The sequence below is a fragment of the Pinus tabuliformis genome, chromosome 7 (genome assembly GCF_031772625.1).
Source record: "Pinus tabuliformis cultivar Carrire ecotype Pingquan chromosome 7, CPIR1, whole genome shotgun sequence".
Classification (NCBI taxonomy): Eukaryota; Viridiplantae; Streptophyta; class Pinopsida; order Pinales; family Pinaceae; genus Pinus; species Pinus tabuliformis.
In genome coordinates this window covers 909,877,386-909,884,723 of record NC_142293.1, presented here as the reverse complement: position 1 = coordinate 909,884,723, position 7,338 = coordinate 909,877,386, and the positions used below count along the sequence as shown (strand labels likewise).

General features: G+C 36.9%; 1 pseudogene; it reads right to left on the bottom strand.

The window, feature by feature from the left end:
* Positions 1-3,993: 3,993 nt before the first annotated feature.
* On the bottom strand, positions 3,994-5,689 carry LOC149250586 (putative mannitol dehydrogenase; annotated as a pseudogene).
* Between the last annotated feature and the right edge of the window lie 1,649 nt (positions 5,690-7,338).

The following is a 7,338-nucleotide window of genomic DNA, read 5'->3' as shown; positions in this document are numbered from 1 at the left end:
TTTTTGTGACAATAGCTCAGCTATTGCATTGTCAAAGAATTCAGTGTTTCATAAGAGAACGAAACACATTGATACAAGGTTTCACTACATCAGAGAATTGGTGAACAATGGAGAAATTGTCTTAGAACATTGCAGGACTCAAGAACAGGTTGCAGACATCTTGACAAAGCCACTGGATCAGAAGAGCTTTGAATTTTTGAGGAAATGTCTGGGTATGACCGAATGCCCAGCTGTTGAAATTAAAGGGGAGTGTTGAAGTCGTAATTTCAACGCAACCGTGCGCATATCTCCAAAACCACCGAACAAAACCACAAACCGCCCAGAGCATATCGCACCGCCTTCCAGCGAAAAGCTGTTTCCGTATATTTGCCTCCGATAAGATTTGGTGCAGACGCGTGGCTCTCACCATACGTCATCATCTCTGACATATCGGGAGGTAAAGTTCAGCATTAAAGTGCCTTCCGATATCTCCGTCCGCCGTTCAATTGTCTCCAGCGTTTTTGACCGTTGATTGCTCAAACCTGCATACGGGCCTGTATCAAATTAAATATTGCGTGGAGTAAATTAAAAGCTTGGTTGACCATACCTTCTATCAATGCAATGTCATATGCGTTGGTAAAATATTTAAGTTTTTCATACGGCATATATTAATATTCATAAAGAACGTGTTATATTTTTTTATGGAGTGTTGACCATATGTAATATAAAAAAAGCCACGATAAGATAGAGTTTTTACGTATTATGTTTTATATAGCGAGCAAAACATATATGCTTGAGTTTTGATCATTGTATTTGCAAGAGGGAACACACAGCAGTGTGTAGAAAAACAAGAACAGGGGCGTGAGTTTTTTTTGTGATGTAATTTTTTTTATGTGTTGGCCATCGTAAAACGGAGGTGTAGCAAAAAACCATGTGTGGTTTTGCACAGCAGTGCATAAAGAAAATGGTGGAGCGCATTTGTATGTATATGTAAATTTTTATTACAGCAGTAAAGTGTCTTTCACAGCAGTGAATGTAAAAGGGGATTTACAGCAGTAAACCCAGCTCAGTGAATTCTCAGGTGAAAACAGAGTAAATGTTTTTGTTGAATGTATTTTTGTGGTGAATCCCTCTCAGCAAAGAGGATGAATATGTATCAGGCATATATGTTAATGAATAGAAATGTTTTATGGTGTTAAAATACTCTGTTCTTCAGTCATTTTTTTTAAAGCTTCCCTGTGCACAAAAGATCCTGGAAAGGTAGAAACAGAGCATTGCCTCTGTGTGTTTGAATTGTTTGTTTTTGGGATTTTCTCAGAAAAATCCCCAACAATCCATGATTCAAGGCAATATGTTTCAGAGGGAAGCCTATTGGTCACGTCATGCTCAAACAAGGAACCGATATTCACGACTGCCGAGCTGAGATGGGGTATTCCATCGCTAGAAGATACTGGGGGATGGGCTTCACCACCGAAGCGGTGACAACGGCACTTAAAATGGGATTCAAAGAATTTAGAATTGAAGCTCTTGTGCTCCCTGAAAACGTGGCCTCGGCGCGAGTTCTGGAGAAGGCCGGATTTGTTAAGGAAACTTTCCTTCGTAACTACGTCCACCTGAAAGGAGCCGTTAGACACTGTCTACTCTTTAGCTATGTTTTTTAGACATCAGTAGCTTGCATGATACTAGAGTTATATAATAAACATTCATCAAATATATTATAATGGTTTTAGTAAGTAATCTTAAAAGTAACATGTTAAGAGTGACCTGGTTCATAAAATCACTTAATGCAATGTAAAAACAAATTATTAATGTTTAAAATACTGGTAGATCCATATCCAAATTTAAATCTGAAATCTGTTAACTTATACACACACATTAACCGAATTTAGCTCAGGTGGTTGGCATAAATGTTGATAACAAGTTAGTAAGTAATCTTAAAAGTAACATGTTGAGAGTGACATGGTTCATAAAATGACTTAATGTTATGTAAAAACAAATTATTAATGTTTAAAACACCGGTGGATCCATATCCAAATTTAAATCTGAAATCTGGTAACTTATACACACACACGTCAACCAGATTTAGCTCAGGTGGTTGGCATGAATGTTGTTAACTTGTTATCACCCCTAAATAGGTTCAATCCCTGCATGTGATGTATTGAGTTCATAATGAGTATTTCTTGTAATGGCTTCTAGCCTTAATGTATGAGCAATCCCTCAAGGACCTAAACATTTATATTCCTCATATGGAATATAAAGATATTTCTTATGGAAAAAAATATTTTCGTGTTCACTCTTCAACCAGCAAACAAGCAATTCAAAATTAGTGACGAAAGGAATATCTTTCTTTTTATTTTTACATAATCATTAACCAAATAAGAACAACATGAGTAAAGAAATATCTATTACAAAACAAATTCAACAATAGAATTGAAATAAACGTTATTGCAGGAGGTGAATATCTTTCTTTTTATTTTTACATGATCATTAACCAAATAAGAACAACATGAGTAAAGAAATATCTATTACAAAATAAATTAAACAATAGAATTGAAAGAAACATTATTGCAGGAGGTCCTTTTTCACCTAGCAGTCCAGCATCATCTAGCTTTCATAACAACAACTCCTATTCCAAGCAAATGTGGGCAACAAGAGGACTATGCTATTGCCCTAATTCCCCTTGCACCTTCATTTAAAAAAAACAAATCTTCCTTTATATATATATATATATATGATTAAAACTACATCTTCATACATTTAATTGTTAAAATATATAATAAATTTAACAAAATTAACTCATCTAAAAACATAAAATAACTACTAAATTAACTAATCCATAAATGTAAAATAACTACAAATTAACAACGGAATTTTCTCATTGATGTTGGGAATTGGTGAAATCATGTTCACAATGTTTGGTACAAACCAAAGAGATAGTTGAGTTGGTGTTAGTTATCTTTCACAGTGCAGCCACTCATTTGAATCCGAAGGTTATAAACCTATTTGTTAAATATTTTCAAAGTTTCATGATATCATTGTTGTAATACTTATACTTACCAATTATTGCTCTTATACAAAAAGAAATTATTGGTCTTATACAAAAAGAAATTTCAATGCGTAGGTATACACAAATGAGTCAATCACAGATAATGAATTGTGTGCCTTAGAATTGCAACCATGATTGTGCCCTCACTGGGAATTTTGAATGGCTCCCTTTACCAAATCTAATATCCTTTCTACCTTACTATCTGCTTCATCATCTTTACTTAAATCACCATCACTATTGTACAAGAACAGTCCTTGTCTTGGGTGGTTGCTCATCAACGAAGACAGCAAGGAAGAAGGGTTGTGGGTTTGGGCATGGGAAGTTCCATGAGAATCCACTGCATTACCATCTAGAGTATTGAGGTCTCCAGCATCACCATCATCATCAAAAGGGGCAGGCATGCTTAGGTCCAATAGTTTCACTCTTGCAGGCAGCTGCTGCAGCTTAGGGGTCTCCTTGTTGCCACAAATAGTAATTATAGTATCTGAAGCTCCACTACCCTAATGGCATCTCCTTTGACCACCCAAAGCCTGACCTGAAGCAAAACCCTTTTTACAGATTGAGCATTCATGGATCCTTGGAATCTTCTTACCTGAAATAGCAGTAGACTCAATTGTCCTCGTTCCATCTTTAGCTTTGGCACCAGAAACCTTATAGCAGTAGACTCAATTGTCCTCGTTCCATCTTTGGCTTTGGCACCAGAAGCCTTAGTCCTCTCCTTTGCAAGAGACTTGTGGAAATTTCCAGGCAGTTGAGAGCCCAATCAAGTACTGAGCTCGTTAGCTATGTCTTCTTCTAGGCTCTCATTCTAATAAAAAAAATAATTACACAAAATTAAACTATAACATAATTATGCAAACTTTATTACCCAAATTGTTCAAGCTCTCGGGCATCTATTACATTCTACGAGTTACAGTTCCTAGTTTCTCACATCCTCATTCAGCCATAAACCTACTCTTTTATGAGAGCTAAAAGCTTCCCCACCAACTATAACACATTTCCTGAGTTTCCTTCACCCCTCCAATCAAACTCCCCCCCAACAAATCGACGGGTTGCACACACCAATATTAAAATCAAATCCCAACTTCCATGTGATTAACACCCAAATTCTTGTTCAAGAAAACAGTAGAGAAATCCAAAATTTAGAGATAGCATATCTGCCTAAGCTGTGGATGCCTTTGACACTCTCAGTTTGATTAAAATATATTTTTATTCATATCTTTTATCTACAAGACAAAAGGGCACGGAGGACTTACCCATAACAACAGCCAGAGTAGCAAATTGCACAGGCTTTTCTTGAAAACCATCTATGACCAACTTACCATTAACCTTTAGCAAATTAAGGAGCGTCTTCACAGCATGATTAGCAGAGACTGTGTCAATAATATATTCTACGGACTTGACTGCAGCCTGCATCTATTTCTCATCTTTGCTGATGACGAAGTGATCTACTCCTAAAATTTCTCTCACTTCCTTTTCCTTGCTAGGCGATGTACTTATCACCGTCACTTGCAACCCAAAAGCTTTTCCAAATTTGACAGCCATGTGTCCCAAACTGCCAAGCCCCACCATGCCCAGGCTCCGTCATCTGGAAATATTTCATGGGGTTGTACACCGTTATTCCCGCACATAGCAATGGTGCAGCGGCATCCAAGGGAAGATTCTCTAGTACCTTCACCACAAAGCTACTTACAAACCACAAACCACCCAAATTATTAAAACCCTATTTAACCAATATAAAGAAAAAATATTAATGCCATTTGTCTCCGGTTATATATAAAAGAGACAAACCACCCATCTCGGCAAGGCTTGCCGGAACTTGGCGCAGTTAAATTTTCCGAGGTTTTGAATCAATTGGGAGATTCTCGAAACTCGTTGATCCCATTCCAAACATGAACATGATTATATGGACAGAAAAGGAAGCCTTTTATGGCGAGTTTAGCCCATGTGCCCTAAAACAAAAATGGTTGCATGAGTTGGGATAATGATTAATTACCTCTGGTTATAAACCACCAAGTATGAGTAACCTCCAAAAGTGACAGAACCATCAACATCGGTGCTACCATACGTCCAAATGACCTTCTCACAATATTGTTCTTGGCCTTTGCTACAAGAATCGCAATGATGGAAACTTCCAACCATACAGTCCACGCCCACACGATCTCCAGCAGAAAATTTCTTCACTTCTGAACCAACTTCAACTACTATACCTACTATTTCATGGCTACAAAAATAGAATTGTGAGTAAATTAAAATTGAGTATGAACTTCTAGGCATATACTCTTTCTGTCTTGCTATTTGATGTGAAGCATTGTTGAAGATCATGAAGACATTACCCAGGAACCATTGGGTATTGGGAAGCTTTCCATTCATTACCAATTTGATGTAGATCAGTGTGACAGATTCCGCAGTATACGATCTTGAAAGTAACATCATGCGGCCCAGTTTCTGTTTCAAGGCAATTTAAATGTAAGTTTTTTGCAAATGGGTATCAATAGAAGCAAACAATTTAAATGTAAGTTTTCTGCAAATGGGTATCAATAAAAGCAGTTATGAGAGTAAAGCGAGGATAAAACTGCGAGTGAAATTGAAGGGTGAGAGAATTCCTGACTCGTCTCTAGCAGCCCATCCTTGAACATTAGACTGACCTACTTCCTTAACCATCTTCTCTTCTTCACAACACTCATAAATAAATTTGATTCACTTAGAAGAAGCAGCTAAGCAGATGAATATAAAGAACAGATTTGAGGAGACAACAGGTGTTGGGATGGGTTTTTAAAAGGTCAAGTATGGCAGGATATAGCAGGATGACCACTGAATAACCGAGAGCTAAATTCATCGTTAGGCAGCGAGGCAGGTCGTGCACATCAGAAACCGGAAACATTATTGCAGCAGGTTGTGGAAGAGCCTGAAAACATTATTGCAAGAAGTCGTGGAAGAGTAGAAAGCGGAAAGCGGGAGGAGCAGAAATTGGAAAGCAGTTTTGTTGAGGGAGGAATAGTCCGAGAACATATGCCAGATGTCAATTAAACCAGATGCCAGTGGGACGCCAGATGTCAATTAGAGAATCAATAGGTAGATGACTAAACTCATTCAAAGGAAGGCCTATCGGACTAATAAATATAAAATAATAATATACACTTTAATTGACATCAAATAAAATGTATTTTTGAATAAGAAATGATTGTTTTAAAAATGACAACAAATAACGGAATTGCCATTGGCCATTTAAAGCGCCCCGATGGCGCCCATTCACCCTACATATCAATGCAGAGGTTGTATGTTCGAATAACATAATATATCGTACCTGTTTATCAACGTTTCATATTTCTCCACGTCCCATATCTGGAATTGGCTATCCATGTTGTTTCGGTGTTCAGCCTCCTGTAGCGTCGTGTCCATTTGCAATTGCCAAACATCCTGCATCCCATCTCATATCGTAGGTGCCCATATAATCCCTGCATCATCCATTTTAAATTTGTAATCGGGAGCACATGAATTTTTGAAATTTATCCTACATCTTTCAGCCCATCCTAATTAGAGTGGGATATTATGTTTTGTAGAGAGGCAAAGTAGGTCTTCGATCAAAATTATATATATTTTTATGGCAATGTTGGGCATATTTTTAGGGATTCACATACTATAAAATATTGGGCATATTCTTAATCATTAACACAATAATATGTTAGAAATGGTAATTAGGAGTTGACTAAAATTAATGAGTCAGTTAAATGAATGTCGAGTGTTGAGTGGTGAGTCAAGATGAGTGATAGATAAAGAGTTAAGTGCAATCCATATTTAGTGCATGAGTTAACTGAGTTAAGTGTGTGTGCATGTCAAGATATTTTAGGCAAATCACTAATTAGAAAGGTTTAAATACCCTTCACTTCACTGGATTCACAGTAAGAATCATGTTTTGTATGACCAATAAAAAAGCAGCACCTCATATATTTTGTGTGTGAATTTTTGTTTTGAGTCCTCTACATTTCCAACAAATTAAAGTGAATTCCTCTGCCTTTACAACAAATTGATATCAAAGCGGTTACAAAGAGCCCAAAAAACAAATCAACAATAGTGAAATAGAAGAGAGAAATATTTTTTCATATAACACTCCTCTTGTTTGACCTATAACACTCCTTACAATGGTATTCAAAGTGCTATAATGCCATTGTGCTTAGCATAGAACCACGTTAAAGATGAAAAACTTACCACATACGCAGGTTATCGTGACCATATAGAGAATTCGTACGCAGGTCTCAACCAACCAAGTCAAGAAAATTTGTTTAAACTGTCACGTGGTGATAGCTGACTCA